Source organism: Rattus norvegicus, chromosome 9 (genome assembly GCF_036323735.1).
Source record: "Rattus norvegicus strain BN/NHsdMcwi chromosome 9, GRCr8, whole genome shotgun sequence".
Classification (NCBI taxonomy): domain Eukaryota; kingdom Metazoa; phylum Chordata; class Mammalia; order Rodentia; family Muridae; genus Rattus; species Rattus norvegicus.
In genome coordinates, this window is record NC_086027.1 from 98,259,202 (window position 1) to 98,277,186 (window position 17,985).

At 49.2% G+C, this 17,985-nt stretch overlaps 2 long non-coding RNA genes across 3 annotated transcripts; one reads left to right on the forward strand and one right to left on the reverse strand.

The window, feature by feature from the left end:
• Positions 1-745: 745 nt before the first annotated feature.
• Positions 746-5,682, reverse strand: LOC134480407 (uncharacterized). 2 transcript variants are annotated; one of them, XR_010054864.1, is made up of 2 exons: positions 4,524-5,682; positions 746-1,290 (listed from the first exon to the last, which is right to left on the reverse strand). It is a non-coding gene; the product is annotated as an uncharacterized LOC134480407 (long non-coding RNA). The 2 variants fall into 2 exon arrangements; XR_010054863.1 differs by having other exon boundaries at positions 2,791-5,682.
• Positions 5,285-16,269, forward strand: LOC134480408 (uncharacterized). Its single transcript, XR_010054865.1, has 2 exons — positions 5,285-6,801; positions 15,948-16,269. It is a non-coding gene; the product is annotated as an uncharacterized LOC134480408 (long non-coding RNA).
• The last annotated feature ends 1,716 nt before the right edge of the window (positions 16,270-17,985 follow it).

Sequence of the window (17,985 nt, forward strand, 5' to 3'; positions counted from 1 at the left end):
ATCAGACCTCCCTGCTGAGGGGGTGAGATTAGGTGCCAGTGAGCTGTGTATGCTGTGTGACTCCCCAAGCACAAAGCACCTTCACGCCCAACATTCTGGAGGCAGAGGCAGGTGGATCTCTGTGAGACTGAGGCCAGGGCCAACCTGCTCTACATAATGAGTTCCAGGCTAGCCAGGACCCATGTAGTAAAAAAATGGCTTTGAATCCATCCTAAGGGAATGCAGGACATAAGTAAGTTCCTGGCCTGTGCATTGATTTATGCTACGATGAGTTTGAAAGTGTCCTTTAGAAATGGGGGATTCCTACTCTCACTAGTTCTCCATGGAGCTAAGGGAACACCAGGCAAGCGTTCTAGGCAGGGGCTCAGAGATAAGCTGGATCCCAAAGCTACCTTTGCCTGGTCCAGCTCTGAGGATGGTCTGCATGAGGATGTGTGCATGTGCTAGCCCATGTGCAGATAGATCAAACCAGAAGCACTGATCTGGAGAGCCTGCAGCTTCCCTTCTGTAGGAAAGCCCCCATGCACAGGGGCTTTCCCCCATTCACAGTCAGCAGCCTTAGAGGTCCCCAGGGGCACACGGACCATGTCAGCCACAGGGCACCGATATCCTGTAAAGGGCTTCATGCCTGAAAATTTTACCCTAGGGCTGTAACTTGCATTAATACCTGCTACATTTTTCGGTGTTTGAACAACTGGCCTTGATCCAAAGAACGTTTTACTTAGCCGTAACACACACCGTGAGATAATAGTATAACAATAGGCAAATTTACTGACAAGGGGGAAAAATAGAAGTGCAAATTCAGGGAAAATTCCAACCCAGTGTGGGTCCCTGACAATGAGCAGGGACCTCATGTCTACTCCTAGGTTCCAAGTGGCTCAAATGAGCAGAAACACACCCCAACCAGTATACTCAAGCGGCAGGTGGAGTGGGAGGGTGAGAGTTCTGTAGCTTAGCTGCGTTCGTTGGAAATACTCAGCATAACTCACCTCTAGCTTTGAGCATCTGAGAGCTCAGTTGGCCACAGAGAACCTCCCGCTTTTGTCCAGAACACTGCTTAAGTCATAGGTTGCTGTACCTTGCTAGGGTGGGTAGGGGTCCTTGATGGCCCATCTGTTCATGATGATGCCTGATACGGTCTTTCTGCCTGTGTCAGCCTTAACCCAGTAGCTCCTGCTGCAAGTTCATTCTTCCATGGGACCCTGGGGATGTTGGTGGGACTTCTTGGTCCTTTCTACTTTTTTAGGACTCCGTGCCAAGGTAGTAGTCATCTAGTTGTCTCCTCCTACCCTGAGATGAGGAGAGGACAGATCAAAAAGGCTTTTCCAGTCTGTGCCCTGTCACCAAGGGCATTTTTGATTACATGCCTCCCCAACACTGTCACCCCTGGCAAAAGGTTCTTGACACAGGCCAAGTCTGCTGTCTCCAGGGTACAGGCACCACCTCATCTCAGGGATGGCAAAGTGACTGAGATCTCTCTGTATTTCTACAAATCCACCTTTTTGTCATGCTGGGGTTCCAAGACCCGCTATGTGTACTACAAGTCTGGCCTTAGGCTTCTACAGCACCTTTACTGAGGCACTATGGGAGGATGGAGAATCAAGGGATGTAGAATGTGCTCAAGGGGATGGCTCTTCTCTTAGCATGGAAAGACTATTCTGCTCCACTCCATGTATATGAGCATGGAGGAGGCAGAAGGAAGATTGGTGAAGGGTGGATATGCTGTAGGACTTGGTGGGAAGAGGGAAGCCAAGACAATCCAATTTTCCTTAAATCTAGATTCCAGAGGTCCAGGAATTCTGTCACTTAGGGTGCTAGCTAGTTTAATGTCAACTGGACACAAGCAAGAAGTCATTTTTGGAAGAAGGCACTTCAACTGAGAAAATGCCCCCACGAGACTGAGTTGTGGGCAAGCCTGTGGTACATTTTCTTGGTTGGTAATTGATATGGAAAACCCAGTTAACTGTGGGTGGTGTCATCCCTGGGATGGTGGCCCTGGATGCTAAAAGAAAGCAGACTGAGCAAACCGTGGAGAGCTAGCTGGTAAGAAGCACTCCTCTGTGGCTTCTGCTTTAGTTCCTGCCTTCAGGTTCCTGCCTTGAGTTCTTGTCCTGACTTCCCTCAGAGTTGGACTGTTGCCTGGATTGGAAGCTGAAATGAACCCTTCTTCACAGCAATAGGAGCCCTAACCACGACACATGGGACCCATTCTCTTGGCCTCCTTTGTGGAGGGTAGATCTTTCAAAACATCAGCCTCCAGTCTCCCAAAGTATGAAAGCTATTTGGTGCCTTACCAAGCATTTACACTTGGACTTGAGGCAGGACCTGTGGGGTGTGTCCCTGCGGTCAGAGGAAAAACAGCTTTTGCTTCCTTGGTGCTTCTTCTGGGGAGCAGGAGAGTACCCCAGTACTCTCTGACCCCACACTGGTAAGGCAGACATTCCCAGAATGCCAGGCAGTACTTGTTACTACTGCCCGCCTTTGTCCTTTGATGTGACCCACTTGGCTTGATGCATAAACTATTTACTTTGAATGTGGCTGGGCTTTCTGGAAATAAAGAATGATGGCTGACAGAGCCCTCTGGTTTATTTACCAGGACTAGGGAATTCTGCCTTCTGGGCTTCTCTCTGGGGGCATTCTATAATTGATAGGGCGTAGAGACACCCATCTAAGCCAAACATGATGCCTTAAGAGCTTGGGAGAAACTCAAAGATCTATGAACTTGTATAGGATGGGATGGGGGTAGGAATGTACATAGGAAGAGCATCAATGAGACCCCACGGTACCTACTTGGGGAGCAGGATCTCACTTCTGAGATCTGTATTGCTTCTCTGTAGATTTTAGTTCTTCAGGAGTGATGGGTTCAGGTGGTCCAAATCCTTCAAAAGATCAGCCCTATGCCTCCAAAACTCTTGACCTCTCTCTACCTAGATCTTCAAGAGAAGTTTTTTTCTGCTCTGCCTTGGTGGGGTGCCTTCCTGCAACCCCTTCAAGTACCCCCTAGTCTTGATTCCAGGGATATACCACGCACACATGGTATGGGACAAGTTTGAGCAAGTTCTGAGGGGTATTTATGTACCTGCACAATTTGGCTTTGCAGTGTTTTATTGTGTTTGGGGTAGCTGGAGAGAGACCTGGAATAACTGGGTCAGCCGTAGGTCAACCCTTCTAGGAATATTTACTGTCCGTACTCTGACTCTCATGCCCTCGAACAGTTGAATACATATACCTACAGGAGGACACGACTGGGCTTGCTGCTGCTCCTGTACCAGCACACAAGTAGACATGGTTTCCAGTGTCATGTTTGAGATGAGCCGAATGGTTTGATGTTCGTCTTCTGGGAGGCACTTTGAGTACTGTGGTGGGGGCAGCCCTGGGACTACCCTGGTGGGGGCAGCTCTGGGAGTAGCCCAAAGAGCTGTCATTGTTTACCATGCAGGGAACTGAGAAAGGCTTTAACTTGGTTGAGCCCCAGCTGCTCTTCTGTAACATTGGATGTAATATGCCTTGCCCCAAATGGTAACTGTGATGACCAAACCACAAGGTCCTTGCAAAGGGCTTGCCACGGAACTCTCAGAAGACAACAGCTGGCCCATCCTCACAGTATTTATCCTTTTTTTCTTCTTAATAAAGCATTTTGTGAGGAAGTGAGGTGAGAGAACATTTGCCTTTGTGGCTTGTCTGCCTCTCCCAAGACACATGTGACAATGTGGCACTGCATAGACACGGTTTGGGGGCTGTTTGTTTGTTTGTTTGTTTTTGGTGATGGTAAAACTAGCATGAGTGAATTGAAGCTAAGGCCACAGCCCACAGTTCTGCCCAATAACAATGAATCGCCAGGCCCCAGACATCAATGAATAGTGATGAGGAGGGCCTGGGATCTATCTAGGACTTGAACCTCCAGGATGCCAATTATCTCCTTAACGGGGCCTCTGACAAATTTCAAGCCAGGCTGCCTGTCTGCCTCACCACTGGAGTGCCCGGAGCACCACCAGCAGGCTGCTCAGGAGAGGCAGAACTCAGTCCATAATGGGGGATCTCTGTCTGTGTTTTCCCAGAGTGGAAAAACAGTGGAGTCTGGGATGATTGCTGTGGTTTCCAGTCTCTTGTGTACCCGGGCACTGCTGGTAAACCACAGGGAGTTAGAAACAGGGGTCTCTGGTCTGTGCTTCCTCCCAGGGTGTCCACATGCCAGGCAGGAAGAAGGCTGAGCCAACGGTAGGGGCAGAACCAGGCTTGATTCTGAGTGAGTGCTCAGAGTACAGAGGGGCTGGAAGGGAGAAGGCCTTCTCAGGGAGATCTAGGAGATCTGTTTACTGTGAAGGCTTCCCCATCCCCCCGCCCCACCCTCCAGGCGATCTTTGATGAAGAGAGGGCCCTTGCTTGTTCATACTTCTTTATACATGGCAGTTGTGAATGCATATACACCACTCAGGGTGGACCAGGAATTAAATACCTTTTGTGAGAAAGAATGCCCAGGAAGGGAAGCTCATTGGCTGAACGCTCAGGGCCTATCAGATTACCTCATTAGCATGGAGAAGTCTAGGTTTTTCTGCCTTGTGACTGGTTGCCATGGAGTGGGTGTCATAGTTCCAGAGCAGGTAGACGCAGACACTCTCAATTCTGAGATCACAGGAGCCTACTCAACCTTCCCAGCTCTTCTGTCCAATGGTATGGGCCACATGACTCACAGTCCTGGGCTAGTAAAAGCCCCTAGAGGGGGCCCACAGAGTCACAGATTGTCCTGTGACTCTCTCCCACGCACGGATAAGCAAAATGTAAAAGTAAACAAATAAATGCATAGCCCTGGAAAGACCGTGGTCGGTGGACAGGGGCCAATGGGATGGCACTAGGTCTGGGTGATTGACACCATTGGCTTCTTATAAGCTCCGAGGTGCACGTGTTTCTCACACCACTTCCCCCCTCTCTGAGAGGATTACTGATGAGCCTGAACCACCTACCTGTGAGTCGATGCCCTTGAATGACTAAAGTGGGATGCATTTGAGATCTTCTCAGGGCTGCGCTACTGTTCTTAGAAATTTGCCGAGCTCCCGCCCCTCCTCCCCCAGCCCCCGTGATTCGTCGTCTTGTCACCGAATACCGAGATGCTCCGTGATTCTGTCACCAGCCTAGAAATGTACGGCCCCTTGGTGAAACCCATGCTTTCGAGCTTACTGGATGGCTGCTACAAGTGTCTGGTCACCTGGCTCTCTCTAAGATGCCATTCACACAGTCCTTGCTTGTCTTCCACACTGCCCTGGTCTCCATTTCTGAGGGCCCTGCTTCCCAGCCTCTGAGATCCAGGGACCCAGGGCGGGATCCTGTATAAAGGTGGTCATGGCTGTCTGTATGGTATGTGAAGACTGAGGTAGGCTTTGCAATGTTGCCTCCTTCACCAGCATCATGTCTGTGTGCTTTCATATGCTGATGACGCTTCACAGCTTCCCGTAGGATTCTGAATGGCTGCCACTCAGGGCAGTTCCCCCTACAGGCTGAGGGGTGTGGACTGGGGGACTTCTCAGCCATTTGTCACCACACAACATCCAGAAGCATCTGCATTTCCATAGTTATTTCCGGAACAAAACTGATTAAAACCATTTCCTAGGTAGGTCAGCATCTTCCCTTGAACAGTTTTCACAAGAAAAGGCAGAGAGAAAGTCGTTGGGGCGATGGCATTAAATCTGCTTGGGTGACTCAGAATGTATGTTGGCACGGCAACGCGCCATGTGGCGGGCAGCAGACGTGTCTTGTTGGTGGCGGTGGCGTGTCTGAAGAGGCCTGGCTTCAGCAAGCCGTGCACAATTTGCTTCCTTTTTGCCTTTCATACGCAAGTGTTTGAAGCTATCTTTTCATTCCTTTCCACCGGGCCGTAATCAATAGGAAGAAAGCATTGAAGTTTCCCCCCACCGTCGCATTTCTCAGGGTCCTTGTTGAAAGTGTGGGCTGCGGTTCTGCACCGTGCAGTAATGAGAATTTGAATTTCGTGGGGCGCGTGAAGTGTAAATGAGAAACTGCCGGTCGCCCAGCTGTGCAGCCCGCCTGAGAAATGTCTTTGCCGAGAATTTACTCTGCACTCGTTCCTCTTAATTCATCCATCCATCCATACATTCACTATGGAGCGCGCACTGTTGGCTGCACAAAGAGCTCGTCTTTTAAAGTGCAGCCACGGCCTGGCCGCTGTGTCTCCTTTAGAGATGCTCCCAGCCTGCAGTGGTGACAAGCAATGAGATTTGGTGAGCGCATCAAGGCAGGGGCATCCTGGAGTCTTAGCTGAGAGGAAGGCGTGGCCCTTTAGATCAGAGAAGCAGGCTTACAGAGAAGGGATCCTGCTGATGGCTAGAACTGCGGGGCAGGCCCAGGGACAAAGCCTGGACCTTAAGCCTCAGCTCCCGGGATGCCGTCACTTTTAACTGTTCTTTTGGGGGAAAGTGAGGGGGTCTGTCTGAGCAGAGCTAATGAATACTAAGACTGTCAGTCCATGTGTGGTGTCTTATCCTTACACAGAATTCAAAGGTCACAGTGTTCCCTCTCTCTGGACAGAAAAAAAAAAAAACGAAGCCCAGGATGAGAAATCGAAAGAGAACATAGAGAAGACTGGGGCTTCCCCGGTGGGTGATTTCAGCTTCCCCATGGTTTCCCTGCACATACTGGGACTTTGTCCTCCTGGCTCCTTAGGGACGTGTCCAAAGTTTATGATTCCATGGGAACCTAAACTTAGTTTGCTAAACTAGTTTGCCAAGTCCTCCCCTCCTGCTAGAGTTTGAAGACAGCTATGGTTTCTCATTCAGCAAAGCCCTTCTGGTAAGGCCAGTGTTTCATGTACGTTGTTCTGTGAGTCTGTTATGTTTGCGCTGACATCGGAAGTGTGGGCTGCGGTGTTCATGATGCCATCCTACAACACTGGGGGAAGCAGAGAAAGGCAAAAGAAGGTGGCTCCTTGGTAACTCCCTCAGGATGGTGACAGGGTTAATGCTGTTTTCAGAGGGGAGAGTGTGACTCCTCACTTTGTGTGTGTATGTGTGTGTGTGTGTGTGTGTGTGTGTGTGTGTAAGATATTATATATATGTGTTGGGGGTTGTGGGGTGTGAGTATACACAGAGCCAGTGCTGTGTATCTGTATAAGTAATATGTATGGTGTATACGTGGACTGTTGTGTGTGAATGTTAGATGAATGAGAAACGTGGGCGTATATATGCTATATGGTGTGTTGTATGTATAGTCTCCATACTGTGTATATATAGTGTCTCCTGGGTGGCCTATTCTGTATGATGGTATGTGCTGTGTGTATTGTCTTGCGTATGTGGTGATGTGTGCTGTATGACTGTGGCGTCCTGCTTTGATCAGACGTCCTGGCTCAGATGCTGAGAGCCAGTGCAGGCCTGCACCGCTCTGGCTTTGTGTTTCTTCAGGCTCCTGCTCTGCCAGGGACACTCATGTGGTTCAATCTGCTACCTCCTCGCAGGGGTCAGCATGACGCTGGTCTGTCACAGTTGAGCTCCGTCCCCTTCGCCCTTTCCTTCTGTAACTTGTGACACATACGGCAGAAGGAAACATCACTTCCCTGGAAGTACATGGCTAAGCCCTATGCTTCACTAGCCACAGGAAGTGGACAGCCTCTGAACCTAGCCATGTGACAGTGGGCCCAGCACTGTAGTGTTCTACTGACAGGAAGGATACTTCTTACTCCACCACCCACTGACTTGCATGTGCAGTTTCTTCAGATGAGCTTACCAGAGACGGAAGACCCGTGTGATCTTCGCCCCCACCCCCTCCCATGAGTCAGGGCAGTGGTTCTCAACAGCGCATGTTTTGTTCCCAGGGAACCCTTGACAAGGTCTGGAGATAACCTAGGTGTCATAATTGGATGCTGCTGCTAATTAATATCTAGTACCCAGAGGCCAGGGATGTGTCTAGACATCCTCTAGGCCAGGGTAGTGCTTAAGGTAGACAACGATCCAGTTCCAAACGTCCGTAGTGCTGAGGCAAACAAACCCTGGCTTGGAGGTGGTGAACTCATTTGTTGAGGATGCTGGCTGCACCCCCTGGGTGGGCTGCCTGATCTGGGTGTGATTGTGGCTCTTGGAGCCCCTTGCTATCCATTTCTGTTGAGGGATTATCTAGCTGAGGTCTACCTTTCTTTCCTGCGACTCTAAGACACTTTCCTACCCTGAAGAGTAACTTCAGCACTGTACTGGCCTCTACCACTATACTTCGTAGGTTTTTTGGTGACTACCTGTGCAATCCTCTTCCCTTTCTTCTGTGGTCAGTGTCTCTGGAAGGGTCATCTCATCTCTGTAGCCCCAGTTCCCATGGCAGTGCCTGTTTGTAGTTCATTTTAGGTACTTAGCTTTGGGTCCTTCCCTAGCTGAGATCTGTCAACATTGGAGGTAGCCGCCCCTCCCCTGAAGCTGAGTTCTGGGCTTCCTTCTTGTGATGGCTTTCCCAGACCCCTGGTACCCTTAAGAAGGTCCCCACACCGCATTCTCTTTCCTGAGTGATTAGCAGGAATTTTGCTCTTGCCTGAACCTTGAGCCAGCCAACCCCCTCTCTGGACCTACACAACCCCTCCCACCAGACAGGCAATTAGGGGCCACTTTTCTTCCCCTCTCTCTGGTGTCTATTTCTTTCTTTCCTCTTACTTTGTCGTCAGTCCTAATACTTGGCACGAGCAGAGGCCAAACTTTAAATTATCCCCTGTGTTCTCTGAGAACAGTCTCAGGTCTCCAAATACTTCCTCTCTAGCTGTCAGGGCTGGCAACCTGCTTGTGTGATGCCCATGGGCTATGGTGCTAGTAAAGGCCAGAGCTTCTCAAGCTCACCCAAAGTGTCCAAGGAGGAAACATGTCCGGCAGCCTGTGGAAGGAAGACCAGTGAGTCACTGGTTTGGAATTCCTGGTCATGCCCTGAGTGCTGACTGAGTAATTAGGTGTGGTTGCTGGTGGCCTGCCTCTAAACCGACTTAATCAATTCATCACTTCTTCTTTGCTCTGGCTAGCCTTACTGTGTGGACCCCAGGCATTTATCTTCCTGGTGAGTGTCTGTGTGGGGAAAGATAAATCACGTTTGAGATCAGCTAAGTCAGCACCTGCCTTTGTGGCTAAACCTGAAAGCCAGGCCCTGGCTCTCATTTCTCAACCATCAGACTGTGAGATACCGTTGAGACAAACTAGCAGTGAGTGACTTTATTAAGTCTGGCTAGCAAGAGTGTTGGGATGGTTCCTGAGGTGAGGCATTTCAGCAGAGGTTGGCTCTAAGTGGCCCTCCTTGGAAAAGCATGCTTGGAAGTTAGATATGTTTGAGAAACGCTGCAGTGCATTGTGGGAAATTCACAATGCATCCCAGGATCTGAGAAGTCCTGAAGGATCCTTCCAACCAGCAGCGCTAACTCTTAATTTATGCATCCCAGGGAGGAGACTTAACTAGAAGACTCCTCCACACAGTGGGTTTCTGGGACAGTTCCCATGGTGCTTTGTTTTAGGGGCTCCAGGGTGGGCCCCATCATTCACATTCTCTCAAATGCTTCCAGGGACTGGATACAATTCAAGTTAAGGGGCAAAGGGAGATAGCTTAGTTGATAAAGTAAAACTCTGAGTCTCCTTAACAACAACATTGAACAGAATGAGGAGGAGGAGGAGAGGAAGAGGAAGAGGAAGAGGAAGAAGATGGAGATGGAGAAGGAGAAGGAGATGGAGAAGGAGAAGGAGAAGGAGAAGGAGGAGAAGGAGAAGGAGAAGGAGAAGGAGAAGGAGAAGGAGAAGGAGAAGGAGAAGGAGAAGGAGAAGGAGAAAGAGAAAGAAGCCGGTGTGACTGTGTGAATCTATAATCCCAGTGCTGGGAGGCAGCCAGCTCAGCCAATATGTAAGTTCCTGGTTCAGTGAGAATGCTGGTCTTAGGGAAAAAAAAAAGTGAAAATGGGTGGAAGAAAACACCTAAGATACCTGACATTAATCTCTGGCGTGCACACACACACACACACACACACACACACACACACACACACACACACACACACACCTTGGGCATCACAGAACCCATACTGAGCTTTTTTTCCTTCTGCTTTAAACTTGAGCTTCCCAAAGGCAAACAGAGTGGAGAAGTCAGAGATGGAGCAGAGCCATCTTAGATCTACCCACAGGTGATCATCGTGGGCAAGAGAAACCTTCCCTTGTCTCTTGGGAGACATCCTTGGAAGAGAGACCTTTGAAAGACTGGGGGAAAGGCTGTGGAGAAATTAGCCTCATGGAAATGTGTGCACGGATCTTTTAAGTGCAAAGGCAAACGATTGTTCCGCGGAGGTCTTACCTGTGCCATTCTGTAAAGAGACCATCCTCGGGGTATTCAGGGAGGAAATGGTTTCCTCTAGGAATGTCTATTTATCCCCGGTTTGGGCTGTATCCAGGCAAGTGCTTTCAATGCCTTTCCACACACCCAGAGAAACTCACAAGCCAACAGAGACATCCCAGTTGTGAGGGATCCATTTCAAGTGTTTGAGGAGCAGCCCCTGGTCACAGATTAGTACTAATCCACCAGGTGCCTGTTAGTAATAGGACATAATGAGACCTGTTAACTGAGTCCCACTGAGGCAGAGCAGGACACACAGCAGGAGGCAGCCTGCAATGTAGTTACCATTTGTCTCATAGAGAGAAGCCTGGGTGTAGTGACCTGTAGAAAGGTGGGATGTGCAACCTTTCTGGAATCTTGTCCTAAGTGGCCAATATTGTCAGTACCCAAGTGTCCTGTGGGCATGTCAACAGGCCACGTTGGCCTTGTGCCAAGTACTCACTGCTGGATTGCTGCACTCGTTAGTGCACAGATAAGCAACGGCTGACGTCATTCAGCCCTGCTCTGTGTACTGTGTCCACTTGCTTGTCTTTAGAGAGAATGTTGTGTTAACAAACACCACAAAAGCAGAAATGGGGCTGATTTTAAATGATGAAACAATTGTCTTGTGGCCCCTAGATATATCAAGAAGTCACTGCCAGTGTTGTCTTACCAGGACCTGTCCTCATCATAGCTTCCTGCATAGAGTCCGAGAGCTGCTATGTTGTAGGGAGTGTGTGGGATGGTGCGGCATGTGTGTGTGTGGTGTGTGTGTGTGTGGTGTGTGTGTGTGTGTGTGTGTGTGCAGGGGTGACTGGGTGATGTATGTGGGGTGGTGGTGTGTGTATGTGTGTGTGTGTGTGTGCAGGAGTGAAGGGGTGGTGTGTGTGTGTGAGTGGTGGTGATGGTGGGGTGTGTGTGTATGTGTGTGTGTGTCTGTGTGTGCAGGAGTGAGGGGTGATGTGTGTGTGTATGGTATGTGTATGGTGTGTGTCAGGGGGGTGGGTATATGGAGTGTCTGTGTGTGTGGTGGTGTGTATGGTGTGCATGTGTTTATGTGTGTGTGTATGGTATGTATGTGTATGGTGTTTGTGTATGTGTATATGGTGTGTGTGTATGTGTGTATGGTGTATGTGTATGGTGTGTGTGTATGATGTGTGTGTGTATGGTGTGTGTATGATGTGTGTGTATGGTGTGTGTGTATGGTGTGTGTATGATGTGTGTGTATGATGTGTGTGTATGGTGTGTGTATGATGTGTGTGTATGGTGTGTGTATGATGTGTGTGTATGGTGTGTGTGTGGGGTGGGTAGGTGGTGTGTGTGTGTGTGTGTATGATGTGTATATGATGTGTGTGTATGGTGTGTGTGTATGATGTGTGTGGGGGGTAGGTGGGTAGGTGGTATGTGTGTGTGTATGATGTGTGTGTATGGTATGTGTGTGTGTATGGTGTGTGTATATGTGTGTGTGGGGTGGGTGGGTAGGTGGTGTGTGTGTTGTTGTTGTTTCTCTATGTGGACAGAAGAGAAGCATTATTCTGTGAATTGTCGTTTAAGGTGGAGTTGGGCACACCAAGAGAAAAGAAGGAGTCAAATAGCTCCTTTGCTCTTGGTAGGCCATGCTGGAGCTCCGGGCACTTTTGGCTTTCACTTTGGGGTTTTGGCAGCTTTAGGAACATCAAGCAAATAGCCCGTGAACTCAGTTGATTGTTAGCCCTCAATTTAAACCCAAGACCATCTGGTTCTGAAGCCTCTCCCCTAGACTGCCTCCATCAGGACAAGTGGTCGAGGCAGGAAACCAGTGGCCCTTGGTGACAGCACAGCTGTCCAGAGCAACAGACTGCTGGGAAACCATAGCAAACTTGTGCAGACGTGCTCTTTCTTCCCTCTAACAAGCTGCGAGTTTGAGCCTCGGTCCTCGAGCAGATATACCTGATGAATCGCACACTTGTTTTGCAGATTTCTTTAAAGCCAGAAGTCATTCTGAGGCCAAATACGATTGCAAGCCAGGGATGTTATCTGAAAATAGAGCCTTGGCTGCTCTGATTATCATTCAGGGAAGAAGAAAGCCCAGCTCTGAGACAGAGCAAACACACAGACTTTGGTGGGGTAGAGTCACCCCTCACTGGGCTTTTCTTTCTAGTGAGTTGGTTTGGTTTAATGAGTCTCGTGGGATTCCCCTGAGTTTGTGGAACTGACACTCTGTTGTTCTTCTTGATAGGAAATGAAGCAATGGAATCATTTTATGGCTAGACAAATCTTGTGCTTTTAAAGCCAGGCCCAGTTAAAGATGGAGAACCCAAAGGGCATGGCTGCAGCTTGGTTCTCAATTCTGCAATGTCTGAGGTTATCTGTTGTTTCAGTGGAGTTCAGGGAAGGCTAAACAGGCTGCACAGAGCTGGCAAGCTGCTCTGTGGAGGAGGTTAAGCCTGTCCCTGTTTGTATTCTGTCTAAGCTCCACCCCCACAGCTACCTGGGAACAGCCAGGTATGCTCTGCCCCACAGTTGCCTGGCAACAGCCAGCTGTGCCTGACTATAAAGGGGGCTGCTTGCCCTCTCCTCTCCCTCTTGCCCTTACTCTTCTCTGCTCTTGTGCCCTCTTTGTCCCTGTCCCATCTCTCCCCATCCTCATCTTCCCCACCATGTGCCCATGGCCGGCCTTTCCTTTCCTCTCCTCTTCTTCTCTCATTAAACCTCTCCACGTGGAACCATGTTGGCTTGGTATGCTTTGTCTGGGCACGGGCCAAGATTTAAACCCTAACAGTCCCCAGCGCAGATCTCAACATGTCTCTCTACATTAAAGATGACCATTTCTGTGCTGACCTGCACTTTGGCCCTTTTGGTTACTTGATCTAGAAAACATTTAAAACTGTGAAGACTTGGCTAAGGGATCCCCCGGAAAGGGTTCCGTAGGATGTGCCTTCTGCACTATCATAACTGGGGCCCAGTGCAATGCCTGGCAGTCCCCACGAGCTCATTAAACACGAGCAATCCAGGGAGTGCAGAAAATGACTGTTTGTTTTGACAACATGTCCACCTATTAGAAAACAGACACAGATGGACTAGACCCATTCGGTTTACAATTCAGTTCCAAGAAATTGTTTAAGTCACAGAAGAAGAGAAGGTAAGGGGCCATCTTAACTTTAGGCTGTGATTGAAGTGGTCTTCACTTCACTCTGGAAACTGTTTCTTGGAGTATCCCTGGCCTCATGGCAGACCAGAGACCACCAATGGAGAGGTCTCTGCTGGTCCTGCCAGCTCACGGAACCAGACTTCCATCCCAGACGTCTCTGGGTTGGACTTCCAAGCTCACAGCCTTCAGAGAGCTGTGACTTCTCTCCCAGTGCACACAGTGACACCTCTCTAACTTGGAAGTCAGGTTTACCTAGGTCAAAAGCTCTTGCCTTGCTCAAATAACTCATACGCTCTGAGCTGTGATTCTCCCTAGAGGATAAGCTTTGTTCCAGTGTCTGACTGCAAGGATGCATGAGAAAGTATCACAGTTCCATGGTGGCCACGCAACTACTGGCTCCAGCTCTCCAGCTCTTCCCTGGCTCCCAAGATCTTGCCCTTCCCCCCCAATGTTCTGCCGTGGCCCAAGGACAGTTGAGATGGGCCTTTGATTTGCATGCAGCCCAGAGCTCCATGCTTGCCTCTCTTTGCCCACAGAATGATGGTTTTGAACAAATCTGCTTCATCACTGCAAGCTCTGCAAAATACAACCGACTGCAGTACAATCTTCTAAGTCATCTGAAAGAATTCTTTCTGTATGGTCTCTTTGTTCATAAGGATCTGCCGAATGGATTTACTTTATTCTATTTCTATCTCGTGTATGAATGTTCTGCCTGCTTGTATGTCTGTGCATGGTTCCCCCAGAAGCTAGAGTATGATGTCTTATTTCCTAGAACTAGGACTGTAGATGATTATGAATTACTATGTGGGTGCTGGGGATAGAACCTGGGTCCTCTGGAAGATTAGTTAATGCTCTTAAACACCGAGCCATCTCTCCAGGCACCGTGTAATGGATTTCTTCTTTATTCTGGCATTTCAAAGGTGATATTTTATTCTATTTTAATAGCCTCGTGGGTTGAGCTTCTAAAATCTCACCCTGCAGTTATATGCATACATTAGAGGTTTCTAAACGTGGGCAACTGTAGAGAAAATAAATAAGTTGCTGGCTCCAGTTCCAGTGACTCAACTCCAGGAACCCTGTACCTCTGCCAGGGCAGAGTAAGCAAGGATCAGGCAACATTCCCTAAGGTCAGTTCCCTCAGCTTTGCTGGACCAGCCAATGGTAAAGAGATGGACCAGCATGCCTTACAGGGCCCCGAGGGCTGCATGGAAGGCTTGGAATTCCCTCAGGACCAGCTTCAGAAGCCAGGCCACATGCTCAATCCAGGTGGTTGTCTGACATGGCTGTCCCCAAGCCCCCAGGCCATCTGGATGCTTTGTAGCCTGTTCTGAGATCCCAGGGGAGGCTTGAGAAAGGACAGGAGGACATGGGGCTTAGAAGCCGTGACTATCTCTACACCTGGTACCCAAGATATCACCCTGAACTCAGCCCCACTCAGAGTTCTCCAGCCTCTGCCCTGCTAATGCCCCCTAATTTAGGATGGTTGGATTGAGTGGGTGGTCACCTTTACAACGGCGTGAAGCTCACTCCACGGAAACCATCCTTAACATTGAGAATGCTGGTCTTTGTCCTGTGCTAAGTGCAGGTGATGGGGTGGTCCCATCCTCGGTCAGCGGGCCATGAGAAGCGTTAGCCAATGCAGTTCTCAGTCAGCTCTGTAACCAAGGGGATGGATAAACACTACACTGCAGTGCGCCCTGGCAGCTGCAGTGGGACACCTGGCAAGTCAGGGATCCTTTCTGCCTGTGATGGGCTTGCCGGGAGAACAGCCTGCAGAATCAGGGCATGCGTGTCCTTTTCACCCAAGAGCTGTTGAAGGTAAGGAGGCACCAGAACACAATGGAGGATACCTTCCAAATCTGTGTGTTTGGTCCTTGTTCAGTACTCAGAACACAGTAGGAATAAGGCACTGTTGAAGAATTAAGGAATGAATGAATGAATGAATGAATGAATGAATGATTCACATGCCCTTCACGGTAACAAAAAGACTTCACTCAGGCCCAGCTGATCAATTCGCAAACTTTCACGAAACTCCCATTAATGTGGCCAAGACTTACCACATCTATCCCGAGGGCAGGCTGGGTTCTTGAAAGAACTATCTGCGGGTTCTTTTAATGAAAACCAAACACCATAAATTGTGCCAAGACTCACAAGCGACAGCCTCGGGGAAGAGCGGCTCCTCTCTAATTACCTGCAGAGAATGGGCTAGCAAGGTTGGCCGTGGGTCCAAGTATAGACAGACGTCTAAGTAGTACCAGTCACTGCAACAAAACCCACGCTGCCACAGCGCGTGTCTTTCCTGTGTCGTGTGAGCCATGGGGACAATGGGGAACCTCCAGACCAACTCAGCCTGGCTAGCCCCATCCTAACCTGCACCCCCAAGGTCTGGCATGCAGCTTTTAGGAGAGTTGAATATTAAATATTGCTTTGAATGAATTTTTTTTTGCCCCCACTGAGAACAAAACCCAGAAGCCCAAATTACTTTTTGTTTGTGTAGCTCAGCATCTCGGGGAGGACTTTCATCGCTCGCCTGACACAGCGTGGAAGGATGCCTGCCGAAACCATTATGCCTGCTTTTCTTGCTGGCACCGTTATTGATCCTTGTCAGCAGGAGCTACAGCAGGCTCGGGATGTTGCCTTAGGAGGTGAAACCTCATGCCTTGTTCGGTTATTAAGAACGACTGCTGTGTGGGTCACCTGTGCTGGCTACTTCTTCCTTCTGAAGACCTCACGGTGGAAGACAGATTCTGTTTTGTTAACCCTTGGAGATTCTGTGAGGTGGCCAAGTTCACTGATACCTTTTCAAACAAAAAAAGTGATTTTTTTGTTTGTTTGTTGTTTGTTTGAAAAATCGCCGAGTGGTGTCGTGAGCACCGCATGAAAAATGAAAACACTTCTGAGATCACTGTCCCTAAGCGTGACATTTTTGTCAACTAGGGTCTAATAAATGGTAAGGGGAAAAAAACCCCAAGAACACTAAGGGATTGTACGTGAAAACTCCACAGAGAAGTACTTGTCATCCAGGGGTGGGGGAGGTGGCTTCCCTCAGACCACAGCTGGATGAGCTGGAATAGACCCAGGAACAGGCCACTGGAGTTGGCACTGGCACGCATCCAGGCGGCACAAACAAAAACTTAACATGTATTTTTATTTTTTGGGTCGGTCCAAGAAAAATATTACACAAGATAGGTTTCATTAATCCCATTAATATCATTCTGCCCTGGCTCCCGACAGCTGGGATTTGTGATGATAAATTTCTCTGAATTTAAGAAGCAGAGTGAGTCTCCATCCTGGGCGTGAACCGCAGTTCTCAGTTCCTGGGCCGGGGATTCCGTTCATCCATCTGCCTGCCATTCTCGTCTGTACCCGTGTGTGGTGTTGAGACGAGTTCTTTAGAGTTAGAATCCCTGTGTGTAGCGCTTTGCAAGACAGTACCTCCCACCCCGGGCACCTAAATGTATATATACCTCCGGTAGGCATTTCACAGGATTTGGAAGTTTTAGATCAGCGGTTCTCCATCTGTGAGTCTCCACCCCTGTGGGGGTTGAACGACCCTTTCACAAGGGTCCCCCGAGGCCATTGGAAAACACAGAGATTTGCATTACGATTCCTTATATATTTGGTTGTGAGCCTAGCCTTTAACGGCTGAGCCATCTCTCCAGCCCTGCATTACGATTCCTAACAGTAGCAAAATTACAGTTATGAAGCTGCAGCAAAATAGTTTTATGACTGGGAGTCAGCACAGCACGAGGAACTGTATTCCAGGGTCGCAGCATTAGGAAGGTTGAGAGCCACTGCTCTAGACCAGAGATGTCTGAAGCTGACATCGAACAATGGAGAGGGACCTGAGGGAGACTTGAGACCCTGAGTTAGGCGCGGTTGCTTGGGATCGGGTCTGTGACCACATTCCAATTGGTTTTCTTGAACGTGTGTGGGAGCGTGGCTTCCCTTCACCAAGGGGCCTAAGAACTGATAAAGAAGGAAGTTCCATGGGCTTACATTTTCTTTTCTGACACGTGCTGCATCAAGGAGGCCCTCCATGGGGTAGCTGGAGCTTCTGAAGCCCCAAGAGAGGGGAGGGCAAATGGCTTGTTACTGAGTTTAATTAGCCAACAGGCATCCATCCTATCCTCCCCGAGGGCTTTCTTTAAAATGTTGGAAGAAGGGTCCGATGATGTAAAAGCCCATGAAAACGCTGCGCCTGCAACATCTCCAGGACAGGATCTCTGTGGCTCATCTGGGAAGCTTTTAAAATGCCCAGAAATGCATGAACTCCTAATTGGAACAAGGGGCCGTTGAAGGGCACAGTGACCTCGACTAGCTGAGCCTTGGAATAGCCCCCTAGAAAACAACTTAAAGGACTGATCTTGTGCCCCAGCATGGCTCCCAACTTTTATGCAACCGGCCACCTTCTCTTTGAGTCTCTACATGCAGTGAAGAGACTCTGATGATTTTGGACCCATCCTTGGCCCAGTTAAGGTTCAGGTGCTGTCTCTTCCCGCAATGCACAGAGCTTCAAACTGGACTCGATTTCC